At 42.3% G+C, this 18,727-nt stretch overlaps 25 non-coding genes and 5 pseudogenes across 25 annotated transcripts; all 30 read right to left on the bottom strand.

Moving 5' to 3' along the window:
- Window positions 1–204: 204 nt before the first annotated feature.
- On the bottom strand, window positions 205–323 carry LOC113757368. Its single transcript, XR_003466270.1, has one exon. It is a non-coding gene; the product is annotated as a 5S ribosomal RNA (ribosomal RNA).
- A 414-nt stretch (window positions 324–737) lies between these two features.
- LOC113757383 lies at window positions 738–857 on the bottom strand. Its single transcript, XR_003466279.1, has one exon. It is a non-coding gene; the product is annotated as a 5S ribosomal RNA (ribosomal RNA).
- A 418-nt stretch (window positions 858–1,275) lies between these two features.
- LOC113757377 lies at window positions 1,276–1,395 on the bottom strand (annotated as a pseudogene).
- A 417-nt stretch (window positions 1,396–1,812) lies between these two features.
- Window positions 1,813–1,931, bottom strand: LOC113757355. The gene has a single exon (XR_003466258.1). It is a non-coding gene; the product is annotated as a 5S ribosomal RNA (ribosomal RNA).
- A 959-nt stretch (window positions 1,932–2,890) lies between these two features.
- LOC113757382 lies at window positions 2,891–3,009 on the bottom strand. The gene has a single exon (XR_003466278.1). It is a non-coding gene; the product is annotated as a 5S ribosomal RNA (ribosomal RNA).
- A 415-nt stretch (window positions 3,010–3,424) lies between these two features.
- Window positions 3,425–3,543, bottom strand: LOC113757364. The gene has a single exon (XR_003466266.1). It is a non-coding gene; the product is annotated as a 5S ribosomal RNA (ribosomal RNA).
- Window positions 3,544–4,494: 951 nt separating this feature from the next.
- LOC113757370 lies at window positions 4,495–4,613 on the bottom strand. Its single transcript, XR_003466272.1, has one exon. It is a non-coding gene; the product is annotated as a 5S ribosomal RNA (ribosomal RNA).
- Window positions 4,614–5,027: 414 nt separating this feature from the next.
- On the bottom strand, window positions 5,028–5,146 carry LOC113757367. The gene has a single exon (XR_003466269.1). It is a non-coding gene; the product is annotated as a 5S ribosomal RNA (ribosomal RNA).
- A 414-nt stretch (window positions 5,147–5,560) lies between these two features.
- On the bottom strand, window positions 5,561–5,678 carry LOC113757358. Its single transcript, XR_003466261.1, has one exon. It is a non-coding gene; the product is annotated as a 5S ribosomal RNA (ribosomal RNA).
- A 415-nt stretch (window positions 5,679–6,093) lies between these two features.
- Window positions 6,094–6,217, bottom strand: LOC113757381 (annotated as a pseudogene).
- A 959-nt stretch (window positions 6,218–7,176) lies between these two features.
- On the bottom strand, window positions 7,177–7,295 carry LOC113757356. The gene has a single exon (XR_003466259.1). It is a non-coding gene; the product is annotated as a 5S ribosomal RNA (ribosomal RNA).
- Window positions 7,296–7,706: 411 nt separating this feature from the next.
- Window positions 7,707–7,825, bottom strand: LOC113757376. Its single transcript, XR_003466277.1, has one exon. It is a non-coding gene; the product is annotated as a 5S ribosomal RNA (ribosomal RNA).
- Window positions 7,826–8,241: 416 nt separating this feature from the next.
- LOC113757372 lies at window positions 8,242–8,359 on the bottom strand. Its single transcript, XR_003466274.1, has one exon. It is a non-coding gene; the product is annotated as a 5S ribosomal RNA (ribosomal RNA).
- Window positions 8,360–8,773: 414 nt separating this feature from the next.
- On the bottom strand, window positions 8,774–8,895 carry LOC113757379 (annotated as a pseudogene).
- A 414-nt stretch (window positions 8,896–9,309) lies between these two features.
- On the bottom strand, window positions 9,310–9,428 carry LOC113757361. The gene has a single exon (XR_003466263.1). It is a non-coding gene; the product is annotated as a 5S ribosomal RNA (ribosomal RNA).
- A 412-nt stretch (window positions 9,429–9,840) lies between these two features.
- On the bottom strand, window positions 9,841–9,959 carry LOC113757362. The gene has a single exon (XR_003466264.1). It is a non-coding gene; the product is annotated as a 5S ribosomal RNA (ribosomal RNA).
- Window positions 9,960–10,384: 425 nt separating this feature from the next.
- Window positions 10,385–10,510, bottom strand: LOC113757380 (annotated as a pseudogene).
- A 420-nt stretch (window positions 10,511–10,930) lies between these two features.
- LOC113757354 lies at window positions 10,931–11,049 on the bottom strand. Its single transcript, XR_003466257.1, has one exon. It is a non-coding gene; the product is annotated as a 5S ribosomal RNA (ribosomal RNA).
- A 413-nt stretch (window positions 11,050–11,462) lies between these two features.
- On the bottom strand, window positions 11,463–11,581 carry LOC113757357. Its single transcript, XR_003466260.1, has one exon. It is a non-coding gene; the product is annotated as a 5S ribosomal RNA (ribosomal RNA).
- A 414-nt stretch (window positions 11,582–11,995) lies between these two features.
- On the bottom strand, window positions 11,996–12,114 carry LOC113757360. The gene has a single exon (XR_003466262.1). It is a non-coding gene; the product is annotated as a 5S ribosomal RNA (ribosomal RNA).
- Window positions 12,115–12,528: 414 nt separating this feature from the next.
- LOC113757365 lies at window positions 12,529–12,647 on the bottom strand. Its single transcript, XR_003466267.1, has one exon. It is a non-coding gene; the product is annotated as a 5S ribosomal RNA (ribosomal RNA).
- A 414-nt stretch (window positions 12,648–13,061) lies between these two features.
- LOC113757374 lies at window positions 13,062–13,181 on the bottom strand. The gene has a single exon (XR_003466276.1). It is a non-coding gene; the product is annotated as a 5S ribosomal RNA (ribosomal RNA).
- A 414-nt stretch (window positions 13,182–13,595) lies between these two features.
- On the bottom strand, window positions 13,596–13,712 carry LOC113757378 (annotated as a pseudogene).
- A 415-nt stretch (window positions 13,713–14,127) lies between these two features.
- Window positions 14,128–14,245, bottom strand: LOC113757369. Its single transcript, XR_003466271.1, has one exon. It is a non-coding gene; the product is annotated as a 5S ribosomal RNA (ribosomal RNA).
- Window positions 14,246–14,660: 415 nt separating this feature from the next.
- On the bottom strand, window positions 14,661–14,779 carry LOC113757373. Its single transcript, XR_003466275.1, has one exon. It is a non-coding gene; the product is annotated as a 5S ribosomal RNA (ribosomal RNA).
- A 414-nt stretch (window positions 14,780–15,193) lies between these two features.
- LOC113757352 lies at window positions 15,194–15,312 on the bottom strand. Its single transcript, XR_003466255.1, has one exon. It is a non-coding gene; the product is annotated as a 5S ribosomal RNA (ribosomal RNA).
- Window positions 15,313–15,727: 415 nt separating this feature from the next.
- Window positions 15,728–15,846, bottom strand: LOC113757363. Its single transcript, XR_003466265.1, has one exon. It is a non-coding gene; the product is annotated as a 5S ribosomal RNA (ribosomal RNA).
- A 415-nt stretch (window positions 15,847–16,261) lies between these two features.
- Window positions 16,262–16,380, bottom strand: LOC113757353. Its single transcript, XR_003466256.1, has one exon. It is a non-coding gene; the product is annotated as a 5S ribosomal RNA (ribosomal RNA).
- A 938-nt stretch (window positions 16,381–17,318) lies between these two features.
- LOC113757371 lies at window positions 17,319–17,436 on the bottom strand. The gene has a single exon (XR_003466273.1). It is a non-coding gene; the product is annotated as a 5S ribosomal RNA (ribosomal RNA).
- A 944-nt stretch (window positions 17,437–18,380) lies between these two features.
- LOC113757366 lies at window positions 18,381–18,499 on the bottom strand. The gene has a single exon (XR_003466268.1). It is a non-coding gene; the product is annotated as a 5S ribosomal RNA (ribosomal RNA).
- Between the last annotated feature and the right edge of the window lie 228 nt (window positions 18,500–18,727).

Here is an 18,727-nt window from a genome sequence, read left to right as displayed (position 1 = left end):
CTTGCGGTGATACATTTGCGCCGACAAATTTGAGCGACGATCCGGGCTTTGATCGAGCCGTACCGTTCCTGATTTGTCTCGCGCCTTCAGACCCGCCTTCATGCTTCGACAAGAAGCAAAATATAAAGTAATCGTTCCGACGGAGCTAAATTACTACAGGATAAAGAACGAATAGGAAATTTGGATTTCGAAACAGAAAAGAGAGGGGTGAAACACGAGCACTTCCCAGGGGGTCACCCATCCTAGTACTACTCTCGCCCAAGCACGCTTAACTTCGGAGTTCTGATGGGATCCGGTGCACTAGTGCTGGTATGATCGCACCCGCCATGTTCCTTTCGCTTTATTCTTTTAAACTACCCCGTCCTGCGAAGCAGTGTGGGTTTACTAGACCGAAATTCATTTTAAGCGTCAATTCAAGCATTTTTCTCTTATCCTTTTATTTATTTACTTTATATTTTTTTTTGTTATTGATTTGCACCCTGTTTTTTCCCTCATCCCGCAACTCTAAATTATCATGAAATCAATCCTTCACGCTTGCGGTGATATATTTGCGCCGACAAATTTGAGCGACGATCCGGGCATTGATCGGGCAATACCGTTCCTGATTTGTCTCGCGCCTTCAGACCCGCCTTCATGTTTCGACAAGAAGCAAAATATAAAGCAATCGTTCCGACGGAGCTAAATTACTACAGGATAAAGAACGAATAGGAAATTTGGATTTCGAAACAAAAAAAATAGGGGTGCAACACGAGGACTTCCCAGGGGGTCACCCATCCTAGTACTACTCTCGCCCAAGCACGCTTAACTTCGGAGTTCTGATGGGATCCGGTGCATTAGTGCTGGTATGGATCGCACCCCCATGTTCCTTTCGCTTTTATTCTTTTAAAAATACCTCCGTTCCTGCGAAGCAGTGTGGCTTTTCTAGACCGAAATTCATTTTAAGCGTCAATTCCAGCATTTTCCTATTATCCTTTTATTTATTTGCTTTCATATTTTTTTTTGTTATTGATTTGCCCCCTGTTTTTTTCCATCATCCCGCAACTCTAAATTATCATGAAATCAATCCTTCACGCTTGCGCTGATACATTTGCGCCGACAAATTTGAGCGACGATCCGGGCTTTGATCGAGCCGTACCGTTCCTGATTTGTCTCGCGCCTTCAGATCCTCCTTCACGCTTCGACAAGAAGCAAAATATTAAGCAATCGTTCCGACGGAGCTAAATTACTACAGGATAAAGAAAGAATAGGAAATTTGGATTTCGAAACAAAAAAATAGGGGTGCAACACGAGACTTCCCAAGGGGGTCACCCATCCTAGTACTACTCTCGCCCAAGCACGCTTAACTCTCGGAGTTCTGATGTGGATCCGGTGCATTAGTGCTGTATGATCGCACCCGCCATGTTTCCGCTTTCGCTTTATTCTTTTAAAATACCCCGTCCTGCGAAGCAGTGTGGCTTTTCTAGACCGAAATTAATTTTAAGCGTCAATTCAAGCATTTTCCTCTTATCCTTTTATTTATTTACTTTATATTTCTTTTTGTTATTGATTTGCACCCTATTTTTTCCCTCATCCCGCAACTCTAAATTATCAAGAAATCAATTCTTCACGCTTGCGGTGATACATTTGCGCCGACAAATTTGAGCGACGATCCGGGCTTTGATCGAGCAATACCGTTCCTGATTTGTCTCGCGCCTTCAGACCCGCCTTCATGCTTCGACAAGAAGCAAAATATAAAGCAATCGTTCCGACGGAGCTAAATTACTGCAGGATAAAGAACGAATAGAAAATTTGGATTTCGAAACAAAAAAAAGAGGGGTGCAACACGAGGACTTCCCAGGGGGTCACCCATCCTAGTACTACTCTCGCCTAAGCACGCTTAACTTCGGAGTTCTGATGGGATCCGGTGCATTAATGCTGGTATGATCGCACCCGCCATTTTCCTTTCGCTTTATTCCTTTAAACTACCCAGTCCTGAAAAAGCAGTGTGGCTTTTCTAGAACCGAAATTCTTTTAAGCGTCATACAAGCATTTTCCCTCATTATTCCTTTTATTTATTTACTTTAATATTTTTTGTTATTGGATTTGGCACCTTATTTTTTTTCCCTCAATCTCGCAACTCTAAATTATCATGAAATCAATCCTTCACGCTTGCGTATACATTTGCGCCGACAAATTTGAGGCGACGATGCCGGGCTTTGATCGAGCCGTACCGTTCCTGATTTGTCTCGGCGCCTTCAGACCCGCCTTCATCTTCGACAGAAGCAAAATATAAAGCAAATCGTTCCGACGGAGCTAAATTACTACAGGAATAAAGAACGAATAGAAATTTGGATTTCGAAACAAAAAAGAGAGGGGTGGCAACACGAGACTTTCCCAGGGGGTCACCCATCCTAGTAACTATTCTCTCGCCAAAACAACGCTTAACTTCGGAGTTCTGATGGGAATCCGGGTGCATTACGTGCCTGGTATGATCGCACCCGCCATGTTCCATTCGGCTTTATTCTTTAAACCACCCGTGCTGCGAAAACAGTGTGGCTTTTCTGGACCGAAATTCATTTTAAGCTTCGATTCATGCATTTTCCTCTTATCCTTTTATTTATTTACTTTATATTTTTTTTGTTATTGATATGCACCTTATTTTTTTCCCTCATCCCGCAACTCTAAATTATCATGAAATCAATCCTTCACGCTTGCGGTGATACATTTGCGCCCAAAAATTTGAGCGACGATCCGGGCTTTGATCGAACCGTACCGTTCCTGATTTGTCTCGCGCCTTCAGACCCGCCTTCATGCTTCGACAAGAAGCAAAATATAAAGCAATCGTTCCGACGGAGCTAAATTACTACAGGATAAAGAACGAATAGGAAATTTGGATTTCGAAACAAAAATGAGAGTGCAACACGAGGACTTCCCAGGGGGTCACCCATCCTAGTACTACTCTCGCCCAAGCACGCTTAACTTCGGAGTTCTGATGAGATCCGGTGCATTAGTGCTGGTATGATCGCACCCGCCATGTTCTTTTCGCTTTATTCTTTTAAAATACCCCGTCCTGCGAAGCAGTGTGGCTTTTCTAGACCGAAATTAATTTTAAGCGTCAATTCAAGCATTTTCCTCTTATCCTTTTATTTATTTACTTTATATTTCTTTTTGTTATTGATTTGCACCTTATTTTTTTCCCTCATCCCGCAACTCTAAATTATCATGAAATCAATCCTTCACGCTTGCGGTGATACATTTGCGCCGACAAATTTGAGCGACGATCCGGGCTTTGATCGAGCAGTACCGTTCCTGATTTGTCTCGCGCCTTCAGACCCGCCTTCATGCTTCGACAAGAAGCAAAATATAAAGCAATCGTTCCGACGGAGCTAAATTACTACAGGATAAAGAACGAATAGGAAATTTGGATTTCGAAACAAAAAAGAGAGGGGTGCAACACGAGGACTTCCCAGGGGGTCACCCATCCTAGTACTACTCTCGCCCAAACACGCTTAACTTCGGAGTTCTGATGGGATCCGGTGCATTAGTGCTGGTATGATCGCACCCGCCATGTTCCTTTCGCTTTATTCTTTTAAACCACCCCGTGCTGCGAAACAGTGTGGCTTTTCTAGACCGAAATTCATTTTAAGCTTCGATTCATGCATTTTCCTCTTATCCTTTTATTTATTTACTTTATATTTTTTTTGTTATTGATATGCACCTTATTTTTTTCCCTCATCCCGCAACTCTAAATTATCATGAAATCAATTCTTCACGCTTGCGGTGATTCATTTGCGCCGACAAATTTGAGCGACGATCCGGGCTTTGGTCGAGCAATACCGTTCCTGATTTGTCTCGCGCCTTCAGACCCGCCTTCATGCTTCGACAAGAAGCAAAATATAAAGCAATCGTTCCGACGGAGCTAAATCACTACAGGATGAAGAACGAATAGGAAATTTGGATTTCGAAACAAAAAAAAGAGGGGTGCAACACGAGGACTTCCCAGGGGTCACCATCCCCATCCTAAATACTACGCTGCCAAGCACGCTTAACTTGCGGAGTTCTGATGGGATCCGGTGCATTATGCTGGTATGATCGCACCCGCCATGTTCCTTTCGCTTTATTCTTTTAAAATACCCCGTCCTGCGAAGCAGTGTGGCTTTTCTAGACCGAAATTAATTTTAAGCGTCAATTCAAGCATTTTTCTCTTATCCTTTTATTTATTTACTTTATATTTCTTTTTGTTATTGATTTGCACCCTATTTTTTTCCCTCATCCCGCAACTCTAAATTATCATGAAATCAATTCTTCACGCTTGCGGTGATTCATTTGCGCCGACAAATTTGAGCGACGATCCGGGCTTTGGTCGAGCAATACCGTTCCTGATTTGTCTCGCGCCTTCAGACCCGCCTTCATGCTTCGACAAGAAGCAAAATATAAAGCAATCGTTCCGACGGAGCTAAATCACTACAGGATGAAGAACGAATAGGAAATTTGGATTTCGAAACAAAAAAAAGAGGGGTGCAACACGAGGACTTCCCAGGGGGTCACCCATCCTAATACTACTCTCGCCTAAGCACGCTTAACTTCGGAGTTCTGATGGGATCCGGTGCATTAAAGCTGGTATGATCGCACCCGCCATTTTCCTTTCGCTTTATTCCTTTAAACTACCCAGTCCTGAAAAGCAGTGTGGCTTTTCTAGACCGAAATTCATTTTAAGCGTCAATACAAGTATTTTCCTCTTATCCTTTTATTTATTTACTTTATATTTTTTTTGTTATTGATTTGCACCTTATTTTTTTCCCTCATCCCGCAACTCTAAATTATCATGAAATCAATCCTTCACGCTTGCGGTGATACATTTGCGCCGACAAATTTGAGCGACGATCCGGGCTTTGATCGAGCCGTACCGTTCCTGATTTGTCTCGCGCCTTCAGACCCGCCTTCATGCTTCGACAAGAAGCAAAATATAAAGTAATCGTTCCGACGGAGCTAAATTACTACAGGATAAAGAACGAATAGGAAATTTGGATTTCGAAACAGAAAAGAGAGGGGTGAAACACGAGCACTTCCCAGGGGGTCACCCATCCTAGTACTACTCTCGCCCAAGCACGCTTAACTTCGGAGTTCTGATGGGATCCGGTGCACTAGTGCTGGTATGATCGCACCCGCCATGTTCCTTTCGCTTTATTCTTTTAAACTACCCCGTCCTGCGAAGCAGTGTGGGTTTACTAGACCGAAATTCATTTTAAGCGTCAATTCAAGCATTTTTCTCTTATCCTTTTATTTATTTACTTTATATTTTTTTTTGTTATTGATTTGCACCCTGTTTTTTCCCTCATCCCGCAACTCTAAATTATCATGAAATCAATCCTTCACGCTTGCGGTGATATATTTGCGCCGACAAATTTGAGCGACGATCCGGGCATTGATCGGGCAATACCGTTCCTGATTTGTCTCGCGCCTTCAGACCCGCCTTCATGTTTCGACAAGAAGCAAAATATAAAGCAATCGTTCCGACGGAGCTAAATTACTACAGGATAAAGAACGAATAGGAAATTTGGATTTCGAAACAAAAAAAATAGGGGTGCAACACGAGGACTTCCCAGGGGGTCACCCATCCTAGTACTACTCTCGCCCAAGCACGCTTAACTTCGGAGTTCTGATGGGATCCGTGCATTAGTGCTGGTATGATCGCACCCGCCATGTTCCTTTCGCTTTATTCTTTAAAATTACCCGTCCTGCCGAAGCAGGTGTGGCTTTGCTGAGACCGAATTAATTTTAAGCGGTCAATTTCAAGCATCTTTCTCTTATCCTTTTATTTATTTACTTTATATTCTTTTTGCTTATGATTTGCACCCTATTTTTTCCCTTATCCCGCAACTCTAAATTATCATGAAATCAATCCTTCACGCTTGCGGTGAAATATTTGCGCCGACAAATTTGAGCGACGATCCGGGCATTGATCGAGCAATACCGTTCCTGATTTGTCTCGCGCCTTCAGACCCGCCTTCATGTTTCGACAAGAAGCAAAATATAAAGCAATCGTTCCGACGGAGCTAAATTACTACAGGATAAAGAACGAATAGGAAATGTGGATTTCGAAACAAAAAAAATAGGGTGCAACACGAGACTTCCCAGGGGGTCACCCTCCTAGTATTACTCTCGCCCCAAGGCACGCTTAACTTTCGGAGTTCTGATGGGATTCCGTGCAATTAGTGCTTGGTTATGATCGGCACCCGCCATGTTCCTTCGGCTTTATTCTTTTAAAAACCCCCGTTCTGCGAAGCAGTGTGGGCTTGTTCAGACCGAAATTAATTGTAAGCGTCAATACAAAGGTATTTTTCTCTTATCCTTTTATTTAGTTACTTTATATTTTTTTGTTATTGATTTGCACCCTATTTTTTTCCCTCATCCGCCAACTCTAAAATTATCAGAAATCATTCTCTCACGCTTGCGGTGATACATTGCGCCGACAAATTTGACGACGATCCGGGCTTGATCGGAGCAAATTACCGTTCCTGATTTGTCTTCGCGCCTTCAGACCCGCCTTCATGCTTCGACAAGAAGCAAAATATAAAGGCAATCGTTCCGACGGAAGCCCTAAATTACTGCAGGATAAAGAACGAATTAGAAAAATTTGATTTCGAAACAAAAAAAAAAGAGGGTGCACACGAGGGACTTCCCAGGGGTCACCCATCCTGTACTGACTCTCGCCTAAGCACGCTTAACTTACTGAGTTCTGAGGGATCCGGTCATTAATCTGGTATTGATCGCACCCGCATTTTCCTTTCGCTTTATTCCTTTAAACTACCCAGTCCTGAAAAGCAGTGTTGGCTTTTCCTAGACCGAAATTCTTGTTAAGCGTCAATACAAGTTGCATTTTCCTCTTATCGCTTTTATTTATTTACTTTATAGTTTTTTGTTATTGATTTGCACCTTATTTTTTTTCCCTCATCCGCAAACTCTAAATTATCATGAAAATCAATCCTTCACGCTTGCGGTGATACATTTGCGCCGACAAACTTTAGCGACGATCCGGGCTTTGATCGAGCCGTACCGTTCCTGATTTGTCTCGCGCCTTCAGACCCGCCTTCACGCTTCGACAAGAAGCAAAATATTAAGCAATCGTTCCGACGGAGCTAAATTACTACAGGATAAAGAACGAATAGGAAATTTGGATTTCGAAACAAAAAAGAGAGGGTGCAACACGAGGACTTCCCAGGGGGTCACCCATCCTAGTACTATTCTCGCCTAAGCACGCTTAACTTCGGAGTTCTGATGGGATCCGGTGCATTAGTGCTGGTATGATCGCACCCGCCATGTTCCATTCGCTTTATTCTTTAAAACCACCCCGTGCTGCGAAACAGTGTGGCTTTTCTGGACCGAAATTCATTTTAAGCTTCGATTCATGCATTTTCCTCTTATCCTTTTATTTATTTACTTTATATTTTTTTTGTTATTGATATGCACCTTATTTTTTTCCCTCATCCCGCAACTCTAAATTATCATGAAATCAATCCTTCACGCTTGCGGTGATACATTTGCCCCCAAAAATTTGAGCGACGATCCGGGCTTTGATCGAACCGTACCGTTCCTGATTTGTCTCGCGCCTTCAGACCCGCCTTCATGCTTCGACAAGAAGCAAAATATAAAGCAATCGTTCCGACGGAGCTAAATTACTACAGGATAAAGAACGAATAGGAAATTTGGATTTCGAAACAAAAATGAGAGTGCAACACGAGGACTTCCCAGGGGGTCACCCATCCTAGTACTACTCTCGCCCAAGCACGCTTAACTTCGGAGTTCTGATGAGATCCGGTGCATTAGTGCTGGTATGATCGCACCCGCCATGTTCTTTTCGCTTTATTCTTTTAAAATACCCCGTCCTGCGAAGCAGTGTGGCTTTTCTAGACCGAAATTAATTTTAAGCGTCAATTCAAGCATTTTCCTCTTATCCTTTTATTTATTTACTTTATATTTCTTTTTGTTATTGATTTGCACCCTATTTTTTCCCTCATCCCGCAACTCTAAATTATCATGAAATCAATTCTTCACGCTTGCGGTGATACATTTGCGCCGACAAATTTGAGCGACGATCCGGGCTTTGATCGAGCAATACCGTTCCTGATTTGTCTCGCGCCTTCAGACCCGCCTTCATGCTTCGACAAGGAGCAAAATATAAAGCAATCGTTCCGACGGAGCTAAATTACTACAGGATAAAGAACGGAATAGAAAATTTGGATTTCGAAACAAAAAAAAGAGGGGATGCACACGAGGACTTCCCAGGGGGTCACCCATTCTAGTACTACTCTCGCCTAAGCACGCTTAACTTCGGAGTTCTGATGGGATCCGGTGCATTAATGCTGGTATGATCGCACCCGCCATTTTCCTTTCGCTTTATTCCTTTAAACTACCCAGTCCTGCGAAGCAGTATGGCTTTTCTAGACCGAAAACATTTTAAACGTCAATTCAAGCATTTTTCTCTTATCCTTTTATTTATTTACTTTATGTTTTTTTTTGTTCTTGATTTGCACCCTGTTTTTTTCCCTCATCCCGCAACTCTAAATTATCATGAAATCAATCCTTCACGCTTGCGGTGATAAATTTGCGCCCACAAATTTGAGCGACGATCCGGGCTTTGATCGAGCCGTACCGTTACTGATTTGTCTCGCGCCTTCAGACCCGCCTTCATGCTTCGACAAGAAGCAAAATATAAAGCAATCGTTCCGACGGAGCTAAATTACTACAGGACAAAAAACGAATAGGAAATTTGGATTTCGAAACAAAAAAGAGAGGGGTGCAACACGAGTACTTCCCAGGGGGTCACCCATCCTAGTACTACTCTCGCCTAAGGCACGCTTAACTTGGAGTTCTGATGGGATACCGATGCATTATATGCTGGTTTCGATCGCACCCGCCATTTTTCCTTTCGCTTTATTCTTTAAACTACCCAGTCCTGCGAAGCAGTATGGCTTTTCTAGACCGAAAACATTTTAAACGTCAATTCAAGCATTTTTCTCTTATCCTTTTATTTATTTACTTTATGTTTTTTTTTGTTCTTGATTTGCACCCTGTTTTTTTCCCTCATCCCGCAACTCTAAATTATCATGAAATCAATCCTTCACGCTTGCGGTGATAAATTTGCGCCCACAAATTTGAACGACGATACGGGCTTTGATCGAGCCGTACCGTTACTGATTTGTCTCGCGCCTTCATACCCGCCTTCATGCTTCGACAAGAAGCAAAATATAAAGCAATCGTTCCGACGGAGCTAAATTACTACAGGACAAAAAACGAATAGGAAATTTGGATTTCGAAACAAAAAAGAGAGGGGTGCAACACGAGGACTTCCCAGGGGGTCACCCATCCTAGTACTATTCTTGCCCAAACACGCTTAACTTCGGAGTTCTGATGGGATCCGGTGCATTAGTGCTGGTATGATCGCACCCGCCATTTTCCTTTCGCTTTATTCTTTTAAACCACCCCGTGCTGCGAAACAGTGTGGCTTTTCTAGACCGAAATTCATTTTAAGCTTCGATTCAAGCATTTTCCTCTTATCCTTTTATTTATTTAATTTACATTTTTTTTGTTATTGACATGCACCTTATTTTTTTCCCTCATTCCGCAACTCTAAATTATCATGAAATCAATCCTTCACGCTTGCGGTGATACATTTGCGCCCACAAATTTGAGCGACGATCCGGGCTTTGATCGAACCGTACCGTTCCTGATTTGTCTCGCGCCTTCAGACCCGCCTTCATGCTTCGACAAGAAGCAAAATATAAAGCAATCGTTCCGACGGAGCTAAAATTACTACATGATAAAGAACGAATAGGAAATTTGGATTTCGAAACAAAAATGAGAGTGCAACACGAGGACTTCCCAGGGGGTCACCCATCCTAGTACTACTCTCGCCCAAGCACGCTTAACTTCGGAGTTCTGATGGGATACGGTGCATTAGTGCTGGTATGATCGCACCCGCCATGTTCCTTTCGCTTTATTCTTTTAAAATACCCCGTCCTGCGAAGCAGTGTGGCTTTTCTAGACCGAAATTAATTTTAAGCGTCAATTCAAGCATTTTCCTCTTATCCTTTTATTTATTTACTTTATATTTCTTTTTGTTATTGATTTGCACCCATTTTTTTCCCTCATCCCGCAACTCTAAATTATCATGAAATCAATTTCTTTTTCACGTTTGCGGTGAATACATGTTGGCGCCGACAAACTTTGAGCGACGATCCGGCTTTGATCGAGCAAACCTTTCCACTTCTGTCTCGCGCCTTCAGGGACCCGCCTTCATTGCTTCGACAAGGAGCAAAATATTAAAGCAATCGTTCACGGAGCTAAAATTACTACAGATAAAAACGAATAGGAAATTTTCGATTTCGAAACAACAAAAAAAAGAGGGTGTCAACACGAGGACTCTCCCAGGGGGTCACCCATTCTAGTTACTACTCTCGCCTAAGCACGCTTAACTTCGGAGGTTTCTGATGGGGATCCGGTGCATTAATGCTTGGTATTGATCGCCACCGCCATTTTCCTTATCGCTTTATTCCTTTAAACTTACCCAGTCCTGTACGAAGCAGTGTGGACTTTTTCTAGACCGAAATTCATTTTTAAACGGTCAATCTCTCTCTCTCTCCTTACCTTTATTTATTTACTTTATGTTTTTTTTTGTTCTTGATTTGCACCCTGTTTTTTTCCCTCATCCCGCAACTCTAAATTATCATGAAATCAATCCTTCACGCTTGCGGTGATAAATTTGCGCCCACAAATTTGAGCGACGATCCGGGCTTTGATCGAGCCGTACCGTTACTGATTTGTCTCGCGCCTTCAGACCCGCCTTCATGCTTCGACAAGAAGCAAAATATAAAGCAATCGTTCCGACGGAGCTAAATTACTACAGGACAAAAAACGAATAGGAAATTTGGATTTCGAAACAAAAAAGAGAGGGGTGCAACACGAGTACTTCCCAGGGGGTCACCCATCCTAGTACTATTCTCGCCCAAACACGCTTAACTTCGGAGTTCTGATGGGATCCGGTGCATTAGTGCTGGTATGATCGCACCCGCCATGTTCCTTTCGCTTTATTCTTTTAAACCACCCCGTGCTGCGAAACAGTGTGGCTTTTCTAGACCGAAATTCATTTTAAGCTTCGATTCAAGCATTTTCCTCTTATCCTTTTATTTATTTAATTTACATTTTTTTTGTTATTGATATGCACCTTATTTTTTTCCCTCATTCCGCAACTCTAAATTATCATGAAATCAATCCTTCACGCTTGCGGTGATACATTTGCGCCCACAAATTTGAGCGACGATCCGGGCTTTGATCGAACCGTACCGTTCCTGATTTGTCTCGCGCCTTCAGACCCGCCTTCATGCTTCGACAAGAAGCAAAATATAAAGCAATCGTTCCGACGGAGCTAAATTACTACAGGATAAAGAACGAATAGGAAAATTTGGATTTCGAAACAAAAAAAAAGGGTGCAACACGAGGACTTCCCAGGGGGTCACCCATTCTAGTACTACTCTCGCCTAAGCACGCTTAACTTCGGAGTTCTGATGGGATCCGGTGCATTAGTGCTGGTATGATCGCACCCGCCATGTTCTTTTCGCTTTATTCTTTTAAAATACCCCGTCCTGCGAAGCAGTGTGGCTTTTCTAGACCGAAATTAATTTTAAGCGTCAATTCAAGCATTTTCCTCTTATCCTTTTATTTATTTACTTTATATTTCTTTTTGTTATTGATTTGCACCCTATTTTTTTCCCTCATCCCGCAACTCTAAATTATCATGAAATCAATTCTTCACGCTTGCGGTGATACATTTGCGCCGACAAATTTGAGCGACGATCCGGGCTTTGATCGAGCAATACCGTTCCTGATTTGTCTCGCGCCTTCAGACCCGCTTCATGCTTCGACAAGAAGCAAAATATAAAGCAATCGTTCCGACGGAGCTAAATTACTACAGGATAAAGAACGAATAGGAAATTTGGATTTCGAAACAAAAAAAAGAGGGGTGCAACACGAGGACTTCCCAGGGGGTCACCCATCCTAGTACTACTCTCGCCTAAGCACGCTTAACTTCGGAGTTCTGATGGGATCCGGTGCATTAATGCTGGTATGATCACACCCGCCATTTTCCTTTCGCTTTATTCCTTTAAACTACCCAGTCCTGAAAAGCAGTGTGGCTTTTCTAGACCGAAATTCATTTTAAGCGTCAATACAAGCATTTTCCTCTTATCCTTTTATTTATTTACTTTATATTTTTTTTGTTATTGATTTGCACCTTATTTTTTTCCCTCATCCCGCAACTCTAAATTATCATGAAATCAATCCTTCACGCTTGCGGTGATACATTTGCGCCGACAAATTTGAGCGACGATCCGGGCTTTGATCGAGCAATACCGTTCCTGATTTGTCTCGCGCCTTCAGACCCGCCTTCATGCTTCGACAAGGAGCAAAATATAAAGCAATCGTTCCGACGGAGCTAAATTACTACAGGATAAAGAACGAATAGGAAATTTGGATTTCGAAACAAAAAAAAGAGGGGTGCAACACGAGGACTTCTCAGGGGGTCACCCATCCTAGTACTACTCTCGCCTAAGCACGCTTAACTTCGGAGATCTGATGGGATCCGGTGCATTAATGCTGGTATGATCGCACCCGCCATTTTCCTTTCGCTTTATTCCTTTAAACTACCCAGTCCTGAAAAGCAGTGTGACTTTTCTAGACCGAAATTCATTTTAAGCGTCAATACAAGCATTTTCCTCTTATCCTTTTATTTATTTACTTTATATTTTTTTTGTTATTGATTTGCACCTTATTTTTTTCCCTCATCCCGCAACTCTAAATTATCATGAAATCAATCCTTCACGCTTGCGGTGATACATTTGCGCCGACAAATTTGAGCGACGATACGGGCTTCGATCGAGCCGTACCGTTCCTGATTTGTCTCGCGCCTTCAGACCCGCCTTCATGCTTCGACAAGAAGCAAAATATAAAGCAATCGTTCCGACGGAGCTAAATTACTACAGGATAAAGAACGAATAGGAAATTTGGATTTCGAAACAAAAAAGAGAGGGGTGCAACACGAGGACTTCCCCAGGGGGTCACCCATCCTAGTACTACTACTCGCCCAACACGCTTAACTTCGGAGTTCTGATGGGATCCGGTGCATTAGTGCTGGTATGATCGCCCCCGCCATGTTCCTTTCGCTTTATTCTTTTAAACCACCCCGTGCTGCGAAACAGTGTGGCTTTTCTAGACCGAAATTCATTTTAAGCTTCAATTCAAGCATTTTCCTCTTATCTTTTATTTATTTACTTTATATTTTTTTTGTTATTGATTTGCACCCTATTTTTTTCCCTCATCCCGCAACTCTAAATTATCATGAAATCAATCCTTCACGCTTGCGGTGATACATTTGCGCCGACAAATTTGAGCGACGAATCCGGGCTTTGATCGAGCAATACCGTTCCTGATTTGTCTCGCGCCTTCAGACCCGCTTCATGCTTCGACAAGAAGCAAAATATAAAAAGCAATCGTTCCGACGGAGCTAAATTACTACAGGATAAAGAACGAATAGGAAATTTGGATTTCGAAACAAAAAAAAGAGGTTGCAACACGAGGACTTCCCAGGGGTCACCCATCCTAGTACTACTCTCGCTAAGCACGCTTAACTTCGGAGTTTTGATGGGATCTGGTGCATTAATGCTGGTATGATCACACCCGCCATTTTCCTTTCGCTTTATTCCTTTAAACTACCCAGTCCTGAAAAGCAGTGTGGCTTTTCTAGACCGAAATTCATTTTAAAGCGTCAAATACAAGCATTTTCCTCTTATCCTTTTATTTATTTACTTTATATTTTTTTTGTTATTGATTTGCACCTTATTTTTTTCCCTCATCCCGCAACTCTAAATTATCATGAAATCAATCCTTCACGCTTGCGGTGATACATTTGCGCCGACAAATTTGAGCGACGATCCGGGCTTTGATCGAGCAATACCGTTCCTGATTTGTCTCGCGCCTTCAGACCCGCCTTCATGCTTCGACAAGGAGCAAAATATAAAGCAATCGTTCCGACGGAGCTAAATTACTACAGGATAAAGAACGAATAGGAAATTTGGATTTCGAAACAAAAAAAAGAGGGTGCAACACGAGACTTCCCAGGGGGTCACCCATTCTAGTACTACTCTCGCCTAAGCACGCTTAACTTCGGAGTTCTGATGGGATCCGGTGCATTAATGCTGGTATGATCGCACCCGCCATTTTCCTTTCGCTTTATTCCTTTAAACTACCCAGTCCTGCGAAGCAGTATGGCTTTTCTAGACCGAAAACATTTTAAACGTCAATTCAAGCATTTTTCTCTTATCCTTTTATTTATTTACTTTATGTTTTTTTTTGTTCTTGATTTGCACCCTGTTTTTTTCCCTCATCCCGCAACTCTAAATTATCATGAAATCAATCCTTCACGCTTGCGGTGATACATTTGCGCCCACAAATTTGAGCGACGATCCGGGCTTTGATCGAGCCGTACCGTTACTGATTTGTCTCGCGCCTTCAGACCCGCCTTCATGCTTCGACAAGAAGCAAAATATAAAGCAATCGTTCCGACGGAGCTAAATTACTACAGGACAAAAAACGAATAGGAAATTTTGGATTTCGAAACAAAAAAGAGAGGGGTGAAACACGAGGACTTCCCAGGGGGTCACCCATCCTAGTACTACTCTCGCCTAAGCACGCTTAACTTCGTAGTTCTGATGGGATCCGGTGCATTAATGCTGGTATGATCGCACCCGCCATTTTCCTTTCGCTTTATTCTTTTAAACCACCCCGTGCTGGGAAACAGTGGGCTTTTCTAAGACCGAAATTCATTTTAAGCTTCAATACAAGCATTTCCTCTTATCCTTTTATTTATTTACTTTATATTTTTTTTTGTTATTGATTTGCACCCTATTTTTTTCCCTCATCCCGCAACTCTAAATTATCATGAAATCAATCCTTCACGCTTGCGGTGATACATTTGCGCCGACAAATTTGAGCGACGATCCGGGCATTGATCGAGCAATACCGTTCCTGATTTGTCTCGCGCCTTCAGACCCGCCTTCATGCTTCGACAAGAAGCAAAATATAAAGCAATCGTTCCGACGGAGCTAAATTACTACAGGATAAAGAACGAATAGGAAATTTGGATGTCGAAACAAAAAAAAGAGGGGTGCAACACGAGGAATTCCCATGGGGTCACCCATCCTAGTACTACTCTCGCCCAAGCACGCTTAACTTCGGAGTTCTGATGGGATCCGGTGCATTAGTGCTGGTATGATCGCACCCACCATGTTCCTTTCGCTTTATTCTTTTAAAATACCCCGTCCTGCGAAGCAGTGTGGCTTTTCTAGACCGAAATTAATTTTAAGCGTCAATTCAAGCATTTTCCTCTTATCCTTTTATTTATTTACTTTATATTTCTTTTTGTTATTGATTTGCACCCTATTTTTTTCCCTCATCCCGCAACTCTAAATTATCATGAAATCAATTCTTCACGTTTGCGGTGATACATTTGCGCCGACAAATTTGAGCGACGATCCGGGCTTTGATCGAGCAATACCTTTCCTGATTTGTCTCGCGCCTTCAGACCCGCCTTCATGCTTCGACAAGGAGCAAAATATAAAGCAATCGTTCCGACGGAGCTAAATTACTACAGGATAAAGAACGAATAGGAAATTTCGATTTCGAAACAAAAAAAAGAGGGGTGCAACACGAGGACTTCCCAGGGGGTCACCCATTCTAGTACTACTCTCGCCTAAGCACGCTTAACTTCGGAGTTCTGATGGGATCCGGTGCATTAATGCTGGTATGATCGCACCCGCCATTTTCCTTTCGCTTTATTCCTTTAAACTATCCAGTCCTGCGAAGCAGTGTGGCTTTTCTAGACCGAAATTCATTTTAAACGTCCAATTCAAGCATTTTTCTCTTATCCTTTTATTTATTTACTTTATTTTTTTCTTGTTCTTGATTTGCACCCTGTTTTTTTCCCTCATCCCGCAACTCTAAATTATCATGAAATCAATCCTTCACACTTGCGGTGATACATTTGCGCCCACAAATTTGAGCGACGATCCGGGCTTTGATCGAGCCGTACCGTTACTGATTTGTCTCGCGCCTTCAGACCCGCCTTCATGCTTCGACAAGAAGCAAAATATAAAGCAATCGTTCCGACGGAGCTAAATTACTACAGGACAAAAAACGAATAGGAAATTTGGATTTCGAAACAAAAAAGAGAGGGGTGCAACACGAGTACTTCCCAGGGGGTCACCCATCCTAGTACTATTCTCGCCCAAACACGCTTAACTTCGGAGTTCTGATGGGATCCGGTGCATTAGTGCTGGTATGATCGCACCCGCCATGTTCCTTTCGCTTTATTCTTTTAAACCACCCCGTGCTGCGAAACAGTGTGGCTTTTCTAGACCGAAATTCATTTTAAGCTTCGATTCAAGCATTTTCCTCTTATCCTTTTATTTATTTAATTTACATTTTTTTTGTTTTTGATATGCACCTTATTTTTTTCCCTCATTCCGCAACTCTAAATTATCATGAAATCAATCCTTCACGCTTGCGGTGATACATTTGCGCCCACAAATTTGAGCGACGATCCGGGCTTTGATCGAACCGTACCGTTCCTGATTTGTCTCGCGCCTTCAGACCCGCCTTCATGCTTCGACAAGAAGCAAAATATAAAGCAATCGTTCCGACGGAGCTAAATTACTACAGGATAAAGAACGAATAGGAATTTGGATTTCGAAACAAAAATTGAGAGTGCAACACGAGGACTTCCCGGGGTCACCCATCCTAATACTACTTCTCGCCCAAGCACGCTAACTTCGGAGGTTCTGACTGGATCGGGTGCATTAGTGCTGTTATGATCGCACCCGCAATATGTTCCGTCGCTTTATTCTTTTAAAATACCCCGTCTGCACAGCAGTGTGACTTTCTAACCGAAATAATTATAGCGTTCAATTTCAAGCATTTTCCCTTATCCTTTTTAATTTATTACTTTATCATTTCTTTTTGTTATTGATTTGCACCCTTTTTCCCTCATCCCGCAACTCTAAATTATCATGAAATCAATTCTTCACGCTTGCGGTGATACATTTGTGCCGACAAATTTGAGCGACGATCCGGGCTTTGATCGAGCAATACCGTTCCTGATTTGTCTCGCGCCTTCAGACCCGCTTCATGCTTCGACAAGAAGCAAAATATAAAGCAATCGTTCCGACGGAGCTAAATTACTACAGGATAAAGAACGAATAGGAAATTTGGATTTCGAAACAAAAAAAAGAGGGGTGCAACACGAGGACTTCCCAGGGGTCACCCATCCTAGTACTACTCTCGCCTAAGCACGCTTAACTTCGGAGTTCTGATGGGATCCGGTGCATTAATGCTGGTATGATCACACCCGCCATTTTCCTTTCGCTTTATTCCTTTAAACAACCCAGTCCTGAAAAGCAGTGTGGCTTTTCTAGACCGAAATTCATTTTAAGCGTCAATACAAGCATTTTCCTCTTATCCTTTTATTTATTTACTTTATATTTTTTTTGTTATTGATTTGCACCTTATTTTTTTCCCTCATCCCGCAACTCTAAATTATCATGAAATCAATCCTACACGCTTGCGGTGATACATTTGCGCCGACAAATTTGAGCGACGATCCGGGCTTTGATCGAGCAATACCGTTCCTGATTTGTCTCGCGCCTTCAGACCCGCCTTCATGCTTCGACAAGGAGCAAAATATAAAGCAATCGTTCCGACGGAGCTAAATTACTACAGGATAAAGAACGAATAGGAAATTTGGATTTCGAAACAAAAAAAAGAGGGTGCAACACGAGACTTCCCAGGGGGTCACCCATTCTAGTACTACTCTCGCCTAAGCACGCTAAACTTCGAGTTCTGATGGGAATCCGTGACATTAATCTGGTCATGATCAACCCGCCATTTTCCTTCCTTTATTCCTTTAAAACTACCCAGTTCGAAAAACAGTGTGAGCTTTCATTAGACCGAAATTCATTTTTAGGCGTCAATACACATTTTCCTCTTATCCTTTAGTATTTATTTTTACTTTATATTTTTTTTTTATTGATTGTGCACCTTATTTTTTCCCTCATCCCCGCAACTCTAAATATCATGAAATCACATCCTTCACGCTTGCGGTGATACATTTGCCCGACAAATTTGACGACGATCCGGGTTTGATCGAAGCAATACCGTTCCTGATTTGTCTCGCGCCTTCAGACCCGCCTTCATGCTTCGACAAGGAGCAAAATATAAAGCAATCGTTCCGACGGAGCTAAATTACTACAGGATAAAGAACGAATAGAAAATTTGGATTTCGAAACAAAAAAAAGAGGGTGCAACACGAGGACTTCCCAGGGGGTCACCCATTCTAGTACTACTCTCGCCTAAGCACGCTTAACTTCGGAGTTCTGATGGGATCCGGTGCATTAATGCTGGTATGATCGCACCCGCCATTTTCCTTTCGCTTTATTACTTTAAACTACCCAGTCCTGCGAAGCAGTGTGGCTTTTCTAGACCGAAATTCATTTTAAACGTCAATTCAAGCATTTTTCTCTTATCCTTTTATTTATTTACTTTATGTTTTTTTTTGTTCTTGATTTGCACCCTGTTTTTTTCCCTTATCCCGCAACTCTAAATTATCATGAAATCAATCCTTCACGCTTGCGGTGATACATTT

This window comes from Coffea eugenioides, unplaced genomic scaffold (genome assembly GCF_003713205.1).
Source record: "Coffea eugenioides isolate CCC68of unplaced genomic scaffold, Ceug_1.0 ScVebR1_3027;HRSCAF=4161, whole genome shotgun sequence".
NCBI classification, from domain to species: domain Eukaryota; kingdom Viridiplantae; phylum Streptophyta; class Magnoliopsida; order Gentianales; family Rubiaceae; genus Coffea; species Coffea eugenioides.
The sequence above is the reverse complement of the archived record's forward strand: the minus strand, read 5'-3'. Positions and strand labels throughout refer to the sequence as shown.